Source organism: Pan paniscus, chromosome 15 (assembly GCF_029289425.2).
Source record: "Pan paniscus chromosome 15, NHGRI_mPanPan1-v2.0_pri, whole genome shotgun sequence".
Classification (NCBI taxonomy): Eukaryota; Metazoa; Chordata; class Mammalia; order Primates; family Hominidae; genus Pan; species Pan paniscus.
The window spans coordinates 54,148,750-54,166,799 of NC_073264.2; the positions used below are offsets into that span (position 1 = coordinate 54,148,750).

Sequence of the window (18,050 nt, forward strand, 5' to 3'; positions counted from 1 at the left end):
GGCACTATGGGAACATCACATTGTAAAGAGGATGTAGAGGAGGGTAACAGCTAGCTTTAGGGAAGAACAGACTTAGAACAAAAGTTAAAGTCCACACACACTACAAATCCTCCTTCTCCATCCACCTATACTTCCCTTTACCCCCAACTGCCTGTGCCTGACCCTCCAGAAGATCTTCTGGCTCTCTGGGCCCCTGGCTTGAATCCCCCTCCTCAAAATATGGCCCCATCTCTTCAGCAAAATCCTTTAACTTGTAAAACTTTTCCAACTTTTTAGAAAATCCCTTAAACATTCAGCTGCCTGCTTTAACTTCCCTTTCCTGGGAAGATTACAGAACACACTCTGGCCTGATCTCCAGGCCTGGGGTATACAGTTTGCCTGTGTAAATGCTGATAGCCAGGAAGTAAATCTGGCCCAGGCTCCAGGAAGACTCCTCCTACTTCCCAGGGTTCTGCAAACTCCGTCAACTCCAGACCTTACTGTGCCGTGCATGTTATACTGGATCCCCACCACAAAGAATTTGTCTCCAGACAGCAGTAGACCCTTTATTTTATTTTTAAAAGTGTATATATTTTTTGAGACGGAGTTTCGCTCTTGTTGCCCAGGCTGGAGTGCAGTGGTGCAATCTCAGCTCACTGCAACCTCCACCTCCCGGGTTCAAGTGATTCTCCTGCCTCAGCCTCCTGAGCAGCTGGGATTACAGGCACGTGCCACCACGCCTGGCTAATTTTGTATTTTTAGTAGACACGGGATTTCACCATGTTGGCCAGGCTGGTCTTGAACTCCTGACCTCAGGTGATCCGTCTGCCTTGGCCTCCCAAAGTGCTGGGATTACAGGTATATGCCACCGTGCTTGGCCTAAATATTTTTTATTAGTACAAATTTATGGGGTAGTGTGAAATTTTGTTATGTATATATAATGCATAGTGATCAAGTCAGTATTTAGGGTGTCCCTCCCATCTCCTGAGTACAATACATTTTTGTTAACTACACTCACTCTACTCTGCTATCAAACCTTGAATTTCTTCCTTCTAATTGTGTGTTTGTACTCTTTAACCCACTTCTCTTCATCATCCCTCTTCCTCCCACTCACCCTTACCAGTCACTGTTATTTATCTTTTCACATTCTACCTTCATGTGATCAAATTTTTTAGCCCCCACATATAAGTGAGAACACGCAATACTTGTCTTTTCGTGCCTGGCTTATCTCACTTAAGATGATGATCTTCCAGTTCCACCCATGTGGCTGTAAATGACAGGATTCCATTCTTTTTTATGGCTGAGTAGTACTCCACTTGTGTGTGTATAACACATTTTCTTTATCCATTCATCTGTTGATGGACATTTAGGTTGATGTTGTATAGCAGGAGATCTTTTAAATTACAAAGCCCTTTGGTCCCCACTTTCAGAAGATTCTACCACATTTAGAGAGGAGTTAGAAGGATTGGTAGCCACTCATAATCCCACTCACAGGGACCTCAACTGGCCACCAAGATGTGTTCTTCCCACCTGTGATGATACTGTAGTTATTAGACAGGCCAGATGGACTCTACGGGAACCAACTCTTCCCCACCCACCTCCACCCAGGAAATAAATGGCTGGAACTACTTCTAGACCCCACTGCAAGTGACCAGGAAATGGCTCAGCTAGAGGCCAATATTCCATGCCTAATGGAGGTGATGAAAGAGGCCTTTCTCCCTAAGGTGAATTGGTCTCAGGTTGAAGCATGCACTCAAAGGAAGGAGAATCTCCTAAGGTTTTTATGGAATACTTTATACAAACTTTTAAAAGCCACACTGCATTAAACCAGAAAGCCCCAGAACACAGAAATCTTTTAATTTCTGGCTTGGTTGGAAATCTTCTCCCTGATATAAAGAGGGAAATTCAAAATAGTGTGGCTGCCCGGGTGAGTCAGTCTCTTGAGTGTTATTATAGAAGCAGCTATGCAATTCTTTGAAAATAGCTTGCAGAAAATAAGAAAAAAAAAAAACAACCAACAGCTCTGCCTTCTAAATCTAGTATTTACAGAAACAAAGCTATGAGTCTCAGAGTAACTCAAAATCCCCTCATTTTTCTTACCAACCACAGTGCCTGCCTTGTTTGCCTCCAGATGTCTGCAGATATTTAAAAAACCAGGACACTGGAAAAACAACTGTCCTGCAACTTCAAAGAAAGATGAAGAAGAAAGAAAAAGTGGGGTCCGTAGATCCCACCATCCTCAGAAGTTTCATTTTCCCCTTCTGAGGGATAATACCCTATTAATTGATGGGGTCAGCTCATCCTCAACCACACCCCCAAACCCATCATTAAACTTTAAGCAGAGGATTGGGAACTGCATTTCTTAATTGACACTGGTTTGACTTCTTCTACCATAACACCCAGAGGATTTATTTTTACCTGTCACCTCTGATTCTGTTTAAGTTGTCAGAGTCTGTGGGCAACCTATTTCACTGCCCATATCTTAGGCCACCCCAATATTCTTAGGCCCTCTCAACATTGTGCTTTTCTGGTTTCTGACTCCTTACCAGCAAATCTTTCCAAAAGAGATTTTTAATGCAAGTTTAATGCAAGCATATAATGCAATGAGAAAGATGTTTTTATTTTCCTGCCCTCAGAACAAACCTAAAACTTTCTACTTTCCTTAATGGAAACCCATCTCAATTTAAAATCCTCTGAAGAGGATGCAATCTTAAAAGATGCCTGAACTAGTCCTTGGGCCTCACATGCAAATGACACTGGCTTGCTACTAAGCACAGGGCCTGCACACATCGCCTGGGAAAGAAACAAACCTTTCCCACCAGTAGCCCACAATCTTCTCTAATGAGATGCAACATGAGGAATCAAACATATAATCGACTCCTTTTTACAGCAGGGTGGTGGTGTCTTTATTTCTTTACCCTGTAGCACCCCAAGCTTGCCGGGAAAGAAAGAAGAGAAAGTTGATTCAGATGGGGGTGGGAAGGGGGATGGGGGAATCACTTCTAACCAATTGTACAAGATCCAAGAGCCAAAAGCAACTCCTTTGTAATTCCTTGCTACCCTACCCCATAGTCACTAATCCAGCTACCATTCTTACCTTGATTCCTGCTGACACAGCCTGGTTTACAGTAATTGACCTCTGCTCGATTCCATTGCACCCTGATTAGACATTTCTCTTTGCATTTACGTATAAAAGAGACAATTAACATGGACTCACAGACCTCAGGGATATCATGAGTCTCCTTTAATACTTTCCCAGGTCTTTAAAGCCCACTTAGATTCTTTAGCCCTTACCCAGGGCTCCAATCTTGTGCCATATGCTGATGATCTCCTCTGAGCCTTAATATTAGCATTGTTCATACCCACTGCCCTTGGCTTACCTAATTTTGACAAACTTTTTCACTTGTATTGCCATAAACATAATGAGATTGCTGCAGGTATTCTAGGACAACTTTTTGGATCTCAAATATGTCCTGTAGCATATTTCTCATGTCAGTTAGACCCCATGGTAGCAAGTATGCCCTCATGCCTGTGTGCAGTTACTGCAGCTGCCACCCTAATTGGCAAAGGCAGTACTCTTATATTAGAATCCTCCATTTACCTCTATGTTCCCCCTACTATGTCTGTCTGCTTTCTTATAAGTTTATAAAACACAGCACCTCTCTACATGATGACCGACCACTTCAGAAAAGCCCTGTTAACCATCCCTCCATCACGTTACATCACTGTAACACTTTAAATCCAGCTACTCTACCACCTCTCCCTGCTAATGAAGAGCTTCACTCCATTTCTCATCGTTGCCTTGACACTGTAGAAATGGTCTCAAAGCCACGAGCAAACCTCTTAGCTACCCCTTTGGACAACCCAGACTTACTTCTGTTTTGTGATGGCTCTTGTAAATGAAATTGCCAAGGAAACATAACAACTGGCTAGTTTTCCCACATGAAACACTTGAGGTGTGCTCTTTGCTCATTGTAAGATCAGCTCAAGCTGCTGAACCGATAGCTGTCACTCAAGTTTGCACACTGGCAAAAGAAAAAATGGCCACTCTTTACACCGACTCCAGATATGCCTTTGGAGTCTGCCATACTGTTGGCAAAATCTGGAAATGCCTTGAATTTTTAACTTCTGCTGGTGCTTCTATTGCCAATGGGCATATAATTGTTGATCTATTACAGGCTATTTTCCTCCCTACTAAAATTACTGTTGCTTATTGTTCAGCCCATACTAAGGAGTCTGGTATTGTATCTCTTGGGAACAATAGGGCTGACAAGGCTGCTAAATACACAGCCAAAAATGTGCCACCTTTTTTTTTTTTTATATCTAGTTTCTAAACCTGCCTTTACCTCTAGCTGATACTATTGATTATCAGGCAGATGCTCCATGATCTGAAAAGACAAATGGATACAAAAGCATTCAAAACAATGATCAGATGGATTATACATTGGGCCAAAAGGATTTCCTACGGCCCCCATTCTTTCAGCCTTTTGGCTTGCACTTGTCTCCCATCAAATGGGATGTATGTGCAGATGGAGGATAGTTAAGGACCCAAAAGATAAATGGGCGCCAGGTGCGGTGGCTCATGCCTGTAATCCCTGCACTTTGGGAGGCCGAGGTGGGTGGATCACCTGAGGTAAGGAGTTCGAGACCAGCCTGGCCAACATGGTAAAACCCCATCTCTATTAAAAATGCAAAAAATTAGCTGAGAATGGTGGCGGGCACCTGTAATCTCAGCTACTTGGGACGCTGAGGCAGGAGAATTGCTTGAACTGGGAGGCGGAGGTTGCAGTGAGCCAAAATTGTGCCATTGCACTCCAGCCTGGGCAACAACAGCGAAACTCCGTCTCCAAAAAAAAAAAAAAAAAAAAAAAAATTATAATTGGTTCTGCCCTGGCACCCACAAAATTTCTGACCGAATTATTTCCCAGCATACTGCTTGTAAATCTCACCAAATTTCTGTAGGAAACCAATATTCCTCAGGAAGTCCTTGAGGCCTACATTGCCTCTTGTGGCACTCCAAGTGGATTTCATAGATTTACCTCCAGCTTTAGGCTATTCTCACTGTTTGCTTATTGTTTCTATGTTTAGTGGATAGACTGAATGCCATCTGACTAGACGTGCTGATGCCACGACAGTGGTGAATAAATGAATAAGATTATTCTTTGTTTTGGCATTCCTTTATGAATTGAGTCAGACCAAGGAATTCATTTTATAGCAGAAATAAACCACTTGCTTGCAAAAACTTTGGGATACTCATTAAAATTTCATACCCTGATCATCCCTTATCCTTCAAGTGGAACAGAAAAAGCTAGACATAAAAAGGACTTTGGGGAAAGAAGCATTGGAGGGACTGGGTTGTTTTCACTGCCCTAGTGAGCATGAGCTTGTGTGTGGTGTGGGGAGGGCTTTAGGAGCTGAGGCAGCTGGTGCTTGGTGGGGGTGGGGGAACCACAGTCCACCAGAAAAAGCAGATAAAGTATAAGTTCCCCCACATCTTTAAAAAAAGATTTTATTTAAAAATTTTTTAGAGATAGGGTCTTGCTCTGTCACCCGGGCTGGAGTGCAGTGGTGTGACTTTGACCTCCTGGGCTCAAATGATCCTCCTACCTCAGTCTCCCAAGTAATTAGGACTACAGGCACGTACCACCACACCCAGCTAATTATTTTATTTTTTATACAGATGGGGGTCTTGTTATGTTGCCCAGGCTGGTCATGAACTCTTGCTGCCTCGGCCTCCCAAACTGTTGGGATTACATGCCCATGTGAGCCACCATGCACAGTCTCCCACGCTTACTTAATCAAGTCTTCAAGTAACAGAAGCCTTACCCTCATATGGAGACAAGTGGTGAGTTACTGGCCCATCTGAATGACTTACTGTTTGTTCACTGATTAGCAGAAGAGTCCAGGACAAATGCCTGTGAGAATAAATGTGGAGTCATCAAAAAGGAGCATGTACCGGCTGCAGCACAGGGAATTCTACAGAACAGAGGCTCAAAATCAACACATTCTTGAAAATTGTATGATGCATTATCTTAGATGGTAACAGGTTGTAAAAGCACTTTTTATGAATCAGCTAATATTGTGGATTATTAAAATATTGGCTAGGTAGAAACAAAAAATTTTAGGAAAATTCTGTCAAGAGACTGCACTGAAATGGCCAGAAGCGTTCCCCTAAATACATAAAACCTGTAATACTTGAAATAGAAGGCATGAATTTACCCCTTTGGAAACAATACTTGGTTGTTCTATGCCTACTGGTATCTCTAAGCCTTCTATTCTTGAATTGAGTGAACCATTATGGAGACTTAAGTGAACAATTCGATGCTATGACTAGTTATATACAGGAACTGACAAGTATACTTGGAGCATATCAACAGGTAAAAATGACACAGCCAGCCTCTGCCAACTGACAATGCTTGCCATCTCTTTTGACCAGGAGATCTATGTACATCAAGGTTTTTAGAAGACATTACCTAGCTAGGAAGGACCTTATGAAGTACTGCTAACAACTTATGCCGCTATCTAAATAAAATAAAAATCCTCATGGATTCCTGCAAGCCGTGCTAAGCTAGGTCAGCACTCTTAGGACAATTGAGAGACCCCAGATCAGCACTCTCAGGACAATTTGGAAGACCATCCCTGCAAGTGACCTTAAAGTAAGGATTTCCAGGGTTAATCCCCAGGCTCAGGAAGCAGACAGCATCATGAAGTAGACAATTTTTTCCCAAGGTCATTAAGAAACTTCACTTTCACCGATTTTCTCCCCCATTATGTCTCCTTACTCCAAAACAAAAACAAAAATACCTCTTCCTTTTAATGAAGACTCCTTTTCTTTGGCCATTTATTTAAAGGCTGACTGGAGATTGCGCGTCTCAATCTATCCTGTTTTCACTCTGATTCTCCGCTATGGGCTCTCTTCCAAACTCTATTATGCTTTTATAAACTCTTCCTGTTTTCTCAACAGGCCAAGCAGAAACCCGACATCCTCCTACACCAGTTTCCCAAACCCTGGCATATTAGTTAATCAGATTGCTGGTTATGTCCAACATCTAGATCACACAAAAGAACCTGAACTAGGCCAGGCACGATGGCTCATGCCTGTAATCCCAGCACTTTGGGAAGCCGGGGTGGGCGGATCACTTGAGGTCAGGAGTTCGAGACCAGCCTGGCCAACATGGTGAAACCCTGTCTCTACTAAAAATACAAAAATTAGCTGCCGTGGTGGTGCACGCCTGTGATCCCAGCTGCTTGGGAGGCTGAGGCAGGAGAATCACTTGAATCCAGGAGGCAGAGGTTGCAGTGAGCCAAGATTGAGCCACTGTACTTCAGCCTGGATGACAGAGAAAGACTGCGTCTCAAAAAACAAAAACAAAAACAAAACCCGAACTAATTTTAATTCCTGCCAAGGAATGACAGGTACTTGCAAAAAGCTGGTAGACCAAGACTGGAAAATAGATCTATGACAAGATATGGCATTTATCACCAAGAAAACAATGTCACTCTACTTCTCCTCTTGGTGAGTTACTTGGATATGGAAAAACTTTCAGGGAAGCTCAAGGACTGTCCTTTGCTCAGGTAAAGTCATTAGAAGGGAATTTTCCCCTTTGTCTTGAAAACAGGAGTGGTGCTGGGCCTTTCCTGTGTGACATACCAAGGCAAGACATACACTGTGGTTTGATTTCACAGGCAGCATCCTCAAGCCTCTTATGAAGGTCATAAATGGTCCTGACACTGACTCTTACGGTACAAACACTTGTCAAATTACCAGATGTTAAAGCTGAACCACAAGCCACCCTTGTGTAACCTGGGGTAGCTCATCTGCTTTCCACATTAGGCTGCCAAGCAAGCTGGTGACCGATGAAAGCTGGTTGGTGGCATAGTTTGAAGACCTGAGAGCCACAGAACCAATGGTGTGGATTCCACTGTGGATCTAAAGACCTGGGAACCAGGCGTACTGAGGGCAGGAGAAGATAAATGCCTCAGCTCAAGCAGTCAGGCAGAGGGAGTGAATCCTTCTTTTCTCTACTCAGGCCCTCAATGGATTGGATGGTGCACACTCACATTGCGGAGAACAATTTCCTTTACTCAGTCTGTCAATTCAAATGCAAATCTCTTCTGGAAATACCCTCACAGGCACACCCCAGAGGTCATATTTAACCAGATATTTGGGCATTCCATGATCAAGTCAAAGTGACACATCAAATTAACTGTCATAGGATCTGACAAAACTTTTCTTAATATCTCTTATTTAAGTGGCAGGATGGAGGTCTGTGTACTGGGTTATTCAGCAATTAAGAGGACCATAGCTGGTTGGTTAGCCATTTCCTTAAGATTAATGTATGTTCTTTAAATCAGAGGAAAGCCTGGTTACAATGATTGCTTCTGACCCCATCCTGTGCAATTCTTTGAGTCTGGAGAAGCACAAAAGACTATCTAAAAAAGTGTGTAGCAGCAGAAACCTGGAAATGAAAGCTCACTGGATGGCAAAATCACTGGATTCTCAACTGATGAGCCCAAATTAACAAAGTGAAAATTTAAATATTATATATATACATATATATATATATATATATTTTTTTTTTTTTTTTTTGAGACAGGATCTTGCTCTGTTGCCCAGGCTGGAGTGCAGTGGCAATACCTCTGCTCAGTGCAGCCTCAACTTTCCGGGCTCAGGTGATCCTCCCACCTCAGCCTCCCAAGTAGCTGGGATTACAGGTGTGTGCCACCATGCCTGGCTAAGTTTTTAATTTTTTTTTTTAGAGATGGGGATTTGCCATGTTGCTCGGGCTTGTCTCAAACTCCTGGGCTCAAGTGATCCACCTGCCTTGGCCTCCCAAAGTGCTGGCATTATGGCATGAGCCATTGTGCCTGGCATATAATAGATATTCATAATTTAGGTGGTCCAGCATCCAAACCCTTTTATTTATTTATTTATTTATTTATTTATTTATTTATTTATTTATTTATTTATTTAGAGACAGAGTCTTGCTATGTCACTCAGGCTGGAGTGCAGTGGTGCGATCACAGCCCACTGTAGCCTTGATCTCCCAGGCTCAAGTGATCCTCCCACCTCAGCCTCCTGAGTAGCTGGAACTACTTGTGTGTACCACCACTCTTGCCTTTTTTCTTTGTAGAGACTAGGTCTCACTGTGTTGCCCAGGTTGATCTTGAACTCTTGGACTCAAGTGATCCTCCTGCCTTGGCCTCCCAAAGTGCTGGGATTACAGGTTTGAGCCACTGTGCCCAGCCTAAACTCACTTTATATGTGCATATATTACTTGCAAATTATTCTAGCTTCTATGTGGAATGTTGAGAATTGAAATACTTGAGGATATTTTGCATTTGTGAGAAATAAAAATATTGAAGATAATTAAATCCTTTTGTTAGCCTGTATAAGGTTGGTGCAAAAGTAATCGCAGTTTTTGCCATTGAAGGTAATGGCAAAAACCCCAATAACTTCTGCACCAATCTAATATATAAACTGGTTCTACAACTCCCAGGATCCATTGGCATCAAGAATTGAGAGAAGTTGTGGGGAAATGGAGGCCTTACCTTAACTCTCCTTGGCACAGCACAAAGGACCAAGGCTTCTCCCTGGGAAATACAATCTGGGTACTCAGTACTGGCAGGATTTAGAGTCAAACAAGAGCTTCATTCAGGCTAATGAGAGTTGGTACAAGTAATATTGCTGTAAGGATTCTTCTGACTACTGTGCATGCATATTAACCAGCTTAACTTTTGTTCCTTGTTTTTGCAGTTACAGCAAGTGATCTGGCTTAAGCCATCTTCCCTACTCCTTTTCCTGTTTTGTGACACGTATTTCTGTAGGCTGATTGAGCTGCACCAATAGAACAGGCTGTGAACTCCTAAGGTGGGAGTAGGGAGGTGGAAGGAGAGAGGCTTGGCTTCTTGAGTTTTCTCTATCACCTCGGACAATTGCAAGCACATAGGAAATTACCGTTGGATTGAATTGAACCAAACTGGAATGGAACTAACTGACCCATAAGATGAAAACCACATACAAACAAGGAATGCTTGTGTTGGGGTTCAGAAAGAGATCCCTAAAATATAACACTTTGACATGCTGAACTAAAGAAGCAGCCTCAAAGTCTCTCTGACCTCCCTGCCCGCTTCTCTTTCAATACTCTCTCCCAAAGCACAGGATGTAGCTGTTCTCGGAAGTTCCCTTATCTACCTAGAAACTGGACCCATGAAAGAGAAACACAACTGTCTTTGATCCCCTCCCTGAAATTTCATAAACCAGAGATTAAAACTCGTATCACCAAGGAAGAGGCTGAAAATTAAACACCACATCTAGAGCTCAGCTGAACTTTTTTCCAAACTATTTTCTGTTCTCTGGCTCCATTAAATTCCCCAAAATAATTATTTGATAGTCATTGTCTGAGCATTGGACCCATTCATTTCCCCTAAAAATAATTTATTACCTGCTATAGTTTGGATATTTGACCCTCCAAATTTCATGTTGATTTTTTTTTTTTTTTTGACAGAGTCTCACTTGTTGCTCAGGCTGGACTGCAGTGGCACGATCTTGGCTCACTGCAACCTCCGCCTCCCAGGTTTGAGCAATTCTCTTGCCTCAGCTTCCTGAGTAGCTGGGACTACAGGCGCACACCACCATGCCCGGCTAATTTTTGTATTTTTAGTATGGACAGGGTTTCACCATGTTGGCCAGGCTGGTCTCGAACTCCTGACCTCAGGTGATCTGCCCGCCTCGGCCTCCCAAAGTGCTGGGATTACAGGCATGAGCCACCGTGCCTGAATTTCATGTTGAAATTTTATCCCCATTGTTGGAGGTAGGGTCTAATGGGAGGTGTCTGGGTCATGGGATGGATCCCTCATGAATGGCTTGGTGCTGTCCTTGAGGTAATGAGTGAGTTCTCGCTCTATTAGCCCTCAAGAGAGTTTCCCCAAGAGCTAGTTGTTCAAAAGAGCCTGGCATCTCCCTCCCATCTCCCTTGCTTTCTCTCTCATCATATGATCTCTGCACACTGGTTTTCCTTTGCCTTTCACCATGAGTGGAAGCAGCCTGAGGCCCTCACCAGAAGCTGAGCAGGTACCAGTGACATGCTTCTTGTACAGCCTGCAGAACTGTAAGCCAAATAAACCTCTTTTCTTTGTAAATCGCTCAGCCTTGGGTATTCCTTTATAGCAACACAAATGGACTAAGACACTACCCCTCAGAATGGCCATATTTTCCCCATCTCCTTTTCCCCCATGAAGGAGAGTATATAAGCATATGGACCTCGTTGGGTTATTAATCATTCTCCTGCAATTCCCCTGTGCTTATGCATATTAAATAAACATGTATACCTTTTTCTCCAAATAATCTGCTTATTGTCATTCATTTTCAGTGAACCTTTAGAGGGTAAAGGGGAAACTTTCCCTTGGTCTCTATACTTGCTTGATATCTAAACAATTAATAGATAAAGCAACTTTGGACAGGGAGAGAAACTGGGAATGTGTTTTTCCTTGATCTTCATATTATAGCCTGAACTATTGTATAATAATTTATTAAGAATTAAGGGATGCCAGGCGCCGTGGCTCATGCCTATAATCTCAGCACTTTGGGAGGCCGAGGCTGGTGGATCGCCTGAGGTCAGGAGTTTGAGACTAGCTTGGCCAACATGGTGAAACCCTGTCTCTACTAAAAATACAAACAATAAGATGTCAGCTGAAGCACCTTTTCCTTTGAAATTCAAAGAAAATTAGCTTGAACTCTTGTGTCCCTCCTCAGGAAAATCTGGGTGATTTATGCATTTTCCAGTTACCTCAGTATTTGGAGAATTAATTTTATTTATATTTATTTTAGAGATAGAGTCTCACTATGTTCCCCAGGCTGGACTTAAGATCCTGGGCTCAAGCAATCTTCTTGCCTCAGCCTCCCAAGTAGGTGGGACTACAGGTGTGTGCCACTGTGCCTCCCCACGTGCTGTTACTCTCCTGTATTGCTTTGTCCCAACTGAGGACTCTCAGCCTTTCCGCCCTTAACCCCCTCAAAACAATAATACTCACACAAGGCATTTGTGTATGAAACTAACTTTACTAAAGGCTGCTTGGTTTCCCTCTCCCTTTTCACAGCTTTTTACTTTTTCTTTTCACATGTTCCTATCCTAAACTTACCTGCTTCTATGATTCTCTGCCCTTCACTTTACTTCCTTCTTTATATGCAGAACTATTTTTAAGTTTGAGGTACATGTGCAGGTTTGTTACATAGGTAAACCTGTGTCATGTGGATTTGTTGGTACAGATTATTTCATCACCCAGGTATTAAACCCAGTTCCCATTAGTTATTTTTCCTGATCCTCTCCCTCCTCCAACCCTCACCCTCCACCCTCTGCTAGGCCTCAGTGTGTTGTTCCTCTGTGTGTGTCCATGTGTTCTCATCATTTAGCTCCCACTTATGAGAACATGTTGTATTTGCTTTTTCTGTTCCTGCATTAGTTTGCTAAGGATAATGGTCTCTAGCTCCATTCATGTCCCTGCAAAGGACGTGATCTCATTCTTTTTATGGCTGCATAGTATTCCATGGTGTATATGTACTACATTTTCTTTATCCAGTCTATCATTGATGGGCATTTAGGTTGATTCCACATCTTTGCTATTGTGAACAGTGCTGCAATGAACAGACACATATATGTGTCTTCATGATGGAATGATTTATATTCCTTTGGGTATATACCCAGTAATGGAATTGCTCGGCCAAATGGTAGTTCTGTCTTTAGGTCTTTGAGGAATCACCACGCTGTCTTCCAAAATGGGTGAACTAATTTACACCCCCACCAACAGTGTATAAGCATTCCTTTTTCTCCACAACCTCACCAGCACGTTATTTTTTGACTTTTTAATAATAGCCAGTACAGAACTATTTTGATTCTTCTTTTCCAGACCGGCCCTGTCCTATCCCAAAACTCATTAGTGTGTTTTCCAAAACAATGGCTCACCTAAGGAATATGAACCTTGAGCTATAAGGAGAATTGCAGTCAAAGGCCTTTCTTTTCAGCCTTTCTGAAGAAGAGTTTGGGGACAGATAGTTAAATCATCCTACTTTTAAAGATTGATCCTTTATTCCTCTAATTCTGAGTAAGGCATTTCTTTCCTAATCTCACATCCTACAATCTCCTATCTGCCTCTGGGATAGTAATCATATTAATATTGCTCAATACTCTCAAAAGAATAAGCAACATTTAAGTTCCTTGGTATGTAGACTAGAATGTAAAGTTATCATATTATTCCTGTTATTTCTGCTACTAATGTTTTTTGTTTCTTAAAAAATAAAACACACTTTTGAATAGGTAACTCATGCATACAATTAAAAATTCAAAAGGCACAACAAACTGCATATAGCTAAAAGCAAGCATACCTTCTACTCCTGTCCCTCAGTTATCTAATTCTCTTTTGCAGAGGTAACCACTAAGAGTAATTTCTGGTTTGATCTTTCAGAGGTATTATATCCTATGTCTTCCCGACTGCCTATAAATGGCATAAATTCTAAACACTCTACACTCTACATTCTATACACCCTGTTTTGCATTTGGGTTTTCACTTAACCACATAGCTTGGGCACTCTGCCATACCTGTACATATAGAACTGCCTTATCTGTAATTTCTTTAATCTATACATAATTCCACCTTATAGAGGTACCATAATTTCTTTAGCTAATCCCAATCAATGGAATTTATATTGCTTTTAATATTTTGCTGTCAGTAACAATTCTGTAATTACTTTATATGTAAGTCATTTTTCAGGAGTGGTAATATTTGAAGGACAGATTTGTAGAAGCAGAATGGTTGGGTTAAAGGGTATGGGCATTTTCAGCTTTGATAGATATTGCCAAACTGCCCTCCAAAAACGTTGTACCTATTCACATTTCCACCAGCAAATGTTTGGGAGTAACTTTCCTTGTACCCTCACCAACAGAGCATGTTATAAAGCCTTTAGAACTTTGTCACTCTTATAGGTGAAAAGTGGTACCTCACTCATTTTTTTCTTAGGCTCTTCTTATAAATGATTTGAAATGCCTTTATCATATACTAAAATTGGCTATGTATCTGACATATTTCTGGGCTTCCTCATCTATTCTATTGGTCTCTCTTGTCTCTTCATACACTATTACTATAGTGTTTTGGTCACAACAGCATTATACTATGTTTTACTATCTAGTGGGCTAATTGTCCTCATTACTCTTCTTTCCCCCTTGGAAATTTCCTGAATATTCTTATTTTTTCTATACAATTTTAAGACACAGCTTGCCCAGTTCCAAAAAAGATCCTGTTTCATTTTTGAGATTGTATCATATGAACAGATTATTTCAGATACTATTACTCACTTGGTAAAGCTTACTGTTGAAGCTTACCATTTGTCCATATATTTTGAGTTACATCTTCCTTATGCTTATCACAACAGTGATGCCTTACATAAAATGTTATCTTATTAATTCTTTATAACCACCTTGGGAAACAGGTAGGGTAGTTAGAAGATTAGGCATTAGCTCAAGATTATATATGATAGACCATCCTAATCCAGTTTTATGTCTACTACATTGTAATACTTCCACAGAGATTTCATACAAATTAAAAAGACAAAACAGACTTTCCTACTAAGGGTTCTATTTTCCTATTGCAAAAAGCCAGCAATATGCAAGTACAATTCTGCAGTGTACTTCTTGTGTGACAATCTGTGGCCAAGCACTGTGGAATGCATTCCAATCAGGGATTAACAATCTCAAAAGAATGTTGAAACCAGAGTTGGCTTGAATGTTGTACAATGACACCAAGGATCTTGGCCCACTTCCCAGGTTTTCCCTTTTTGGTTTTCTAGCAAGTTCGATTATGCCTGGGAATTTGTGGAATATGGCACTTGGATCAGTGACTTCCTGAATATGACATTGAGATCAATGGCATTTGTCTGCCTGAAAGATTTTGGACTATGATTTTTAGATATATTGCAGTTATAAATAAGTTCTCTGTTGAAATGGTACTCAGGAAGCCTTGACACAGGGTGCAAAGAGGAAGAGGAGTTTGTGAATTGCTTATGGAAGGCAGAGATCTTGAAAGAAAGTTCTTTTGTGAATAGTGAGTTGCATACTTGGGCACACTAACATTCCAGCTGGAGGATCTTCAAGTCTTTAAAAAAAGATCGAGTGGATTAAAATCTATCTTTAATGCCTCATTTGACAAATGGGCACTCACCAAGGGTCAGCCAAACCGTTATAAACTGGGAGGTCCCTCTTACCATCGCCCTAGTTCAGTTGAGAGCTGACAAAGAGCCTGCATTAGTTACTGAATTATTTTTGAGGATAAACTTATGTGTTGACTTGAGTGTATTTTTGGATTACATTTCCAAAACAAATAATGCATTCATCATTTCATTGTAGTCAAACTTTTCTCAATGCCATGAGTAATTAAGAGCTGACTTAAATTTTTTAAGATGTATAGCAGTATGATATACATACCTAGGTAAGTCTGAGTTTCCTGCCACCATATAAATGAGAACATTCTTTAGCTTGTCCCTCTGCAAAAAGACTACTGTTTTCTAAACTAGAATGTTATGCAAGAATCTGAACAGCATACAGTTTACTGAAAGCTCAGCCTGTACAGTGACAACCAAAAAGTAGGACAAAGGTTAAAAGCAAAAACTTGGGGCAAGTTCTAAGCAATAAAGTTAAAGGCATATGGATGATAAAATATTTACCAAAGCAGAGACCAGGCTGTAAAATCTGGCTAGTAAAAGTGTAAAGATGAGCTGTGATTGACATGGCTATTCAATTCAATGATCTCACTGGTTTGTTGAGCATTAAGAATGTTGCCAAAATCATGAAATTAGACCTCTTTGAACAGAGAAGAGGTGGCGTGATGGTGTAATATATCATTTGCCTTTTATTCCCACTATAAAGGCAACACCTCAAGCTATAAATATTAACTATTTGTACATGAGAAATTATTGAAAGGTGAAGCAAAGCTAAGTAAAGGAAGGGGAACATCACACTCCGGGGACTGTTGTGGGGTGGGGGGAGGGGGTAGGGATAGCATTAGGAGATATACCTAATGCTAAATGACAAGTTAATGGGTGCAGCACACCAGCATGGCACATGTGTACATATGTAACTAACCTGCACATTGTGCACATGTACCCTAAAACTTAAAGTATAATAATAAAAAATAAATTAAAAAAAGGTGAAGAAAATAGGCAGCAAAAAGAAACTGTTACATTAAATTAAGCATAAAGCATATCAAGTTAGGAGAGCATTTTCAATTCTAGGAAAATGACCTAACACAGATTTCATGATTCTCCACATACATTTATTTTTTTAGAGACAGGGTCTTGCTCTATTGTCCAGGCTGGAGTGCAGTGGTGCAATCATAGCTCACTTGCAGCCTAGAACTCCTAGACTCAAGTGATCCTTCCACCTCAGCCTCCTGAATAGCTAGGACTACAGGTGTGTGCCACCACACCTGGCTAATTAAAAAAAAAAATTGTAAAGAGGAGGTCTTGCTATGCTGCCCAGGCTGGTCTTGAAGGCCTGGGCTCATGTAATCTTCTTGCCTTGGCCTTCCAAAGTGCTTAGGATTTCAGGCATGGCCACCACATGTGGCAGATTGTCCTTATATTAATAGAATTTGTCTCAACTGAGTTATATGAGGAATACTTTTTTCAAACAGTGACCATGCTGAGTTTTAACATGTGCCTTAAGTATCATTAAATGCTGTGGTTACAAGACTCAGCAAATCTCAGATAAAAGGAAATCTGAGTCTGACAAGCCTCTCAGAGAAACGTAAAACATGATTCCAAAACTAAAGGGTATTCCAGTTCCTTTTGATGACAATTTTTAAAATTTAAGATTTGTGGACTCGTTAAGGACCTCTGTATAGCTAAGAATCTGATTCTTAGTTTTATATACATATATACATACATAAATAAAACATATAACATATATATGACATGCATGCCACATATATGTCATATATGTGTGATTCTGAAGAACCTTTGAAAGATTTCAGGGTCTTTATTCTGGAAAAGCCTTCACACTCTTAAAAATGTGGCTCCAGGATGATTATGACATTATAATACAGGATATTTTCAGACTTAAACCTGGGGAGTGTGAATTGAACCATTCCTAGGACTATGTTATTCCTAGATAAGAATATTTAGCTGTTGCATGTACTGGAAGGAATACAGGTAAGATTATACTCATTGGGCAACTCACTTGTCAAGATACCAACCATTCTGCTCAAAGCCCAGAAGAGGCAAAACAGGAAGTGATCACCTTGGTTTCTTCTTCCATGTGAAAGGTTTCTCTCTTTTCCACTTGTGCACACTGTAGTTATTTTACTAGCAACTGAGATCACTAGCAGGGAAGTAAGCTAGACTTTTGGCTGAGTTACAATTTTCAGGCCTCTACATACAGACATTTATGTGGAGTCTGGTCTCAAGGCCCATCTAGAAGGTGTTCCCACACATTAAGCTGGGAGAGGCAGCAGAGTACAGGATTAAGCATAGACATATCATGGCTCCACCGCTATCTCATAGCTGTGCGGCTGTGGTTACCTAACCTTTCTGTGCCTTAGTTTCTTTGTGGAAAGTTAAGAGCTAACAACAGTATTTCCCTCATAGGGGTATTGTGGACATTAAATGAGGGGATGTATCTAAAGCACCTACAGTGCCAGGTATAGCAAACGTTCAATAATGTTAACAGTGATCTTAATACAAGCTGCACAATTAAGGATTTAATAAATTTTGCAAGCTAGTAGGCTCTCACTCCTATATACATATCCACATTCTTAAATATTTTTACAGTTGATGGGGGAAAAATGAGAATTCTTTGTAACAGGTGGTGTTAGCAAATATTTAAAGCCACTGATCTTGTTGAGAAAAATGCTCAGCCTTTGATGTATCAGCAATGAGTGTTCTCTATTTTGGCATTACTATAAGGAGTCAGACTCGGCCCCTAAATAAGATGCCCCAGTAGTCTCCGTTGCTTAAGTAACTTTCCACCATTACTATCTGTGGGAGGGGTTTCTCTCCCACATTAGTTCCCTCTTCACTGTGTTGT

At 41.0% G+C, this 18,050-nt stretch overlaps 1 protein-coding gene across 1 annotated transcript in view; it reads left to right on the plus strand.

Moving 5' to 3' along the window:
* LOC100995161 (NADH dehydrogenase [ubiquinone] 1 beta subcomplex subunit 3) overlaps positions 1–18,050 on the plus strand; it is a 49,000-nt gene that overhangs the window by 18,269 nt on the left and 12,681 nt on the right. Inside the window, exon 1 of the mRNA XM_055097589.2 lies at positions 1–18,050. This exon is cut by the window's left edge and continues 18,269 nt beyond it; it is cut by the window's right edge and continues 12,681 nt beyond it. The gene's annotated coding sequence lies outside the window, so the exon portion shown is untranslated.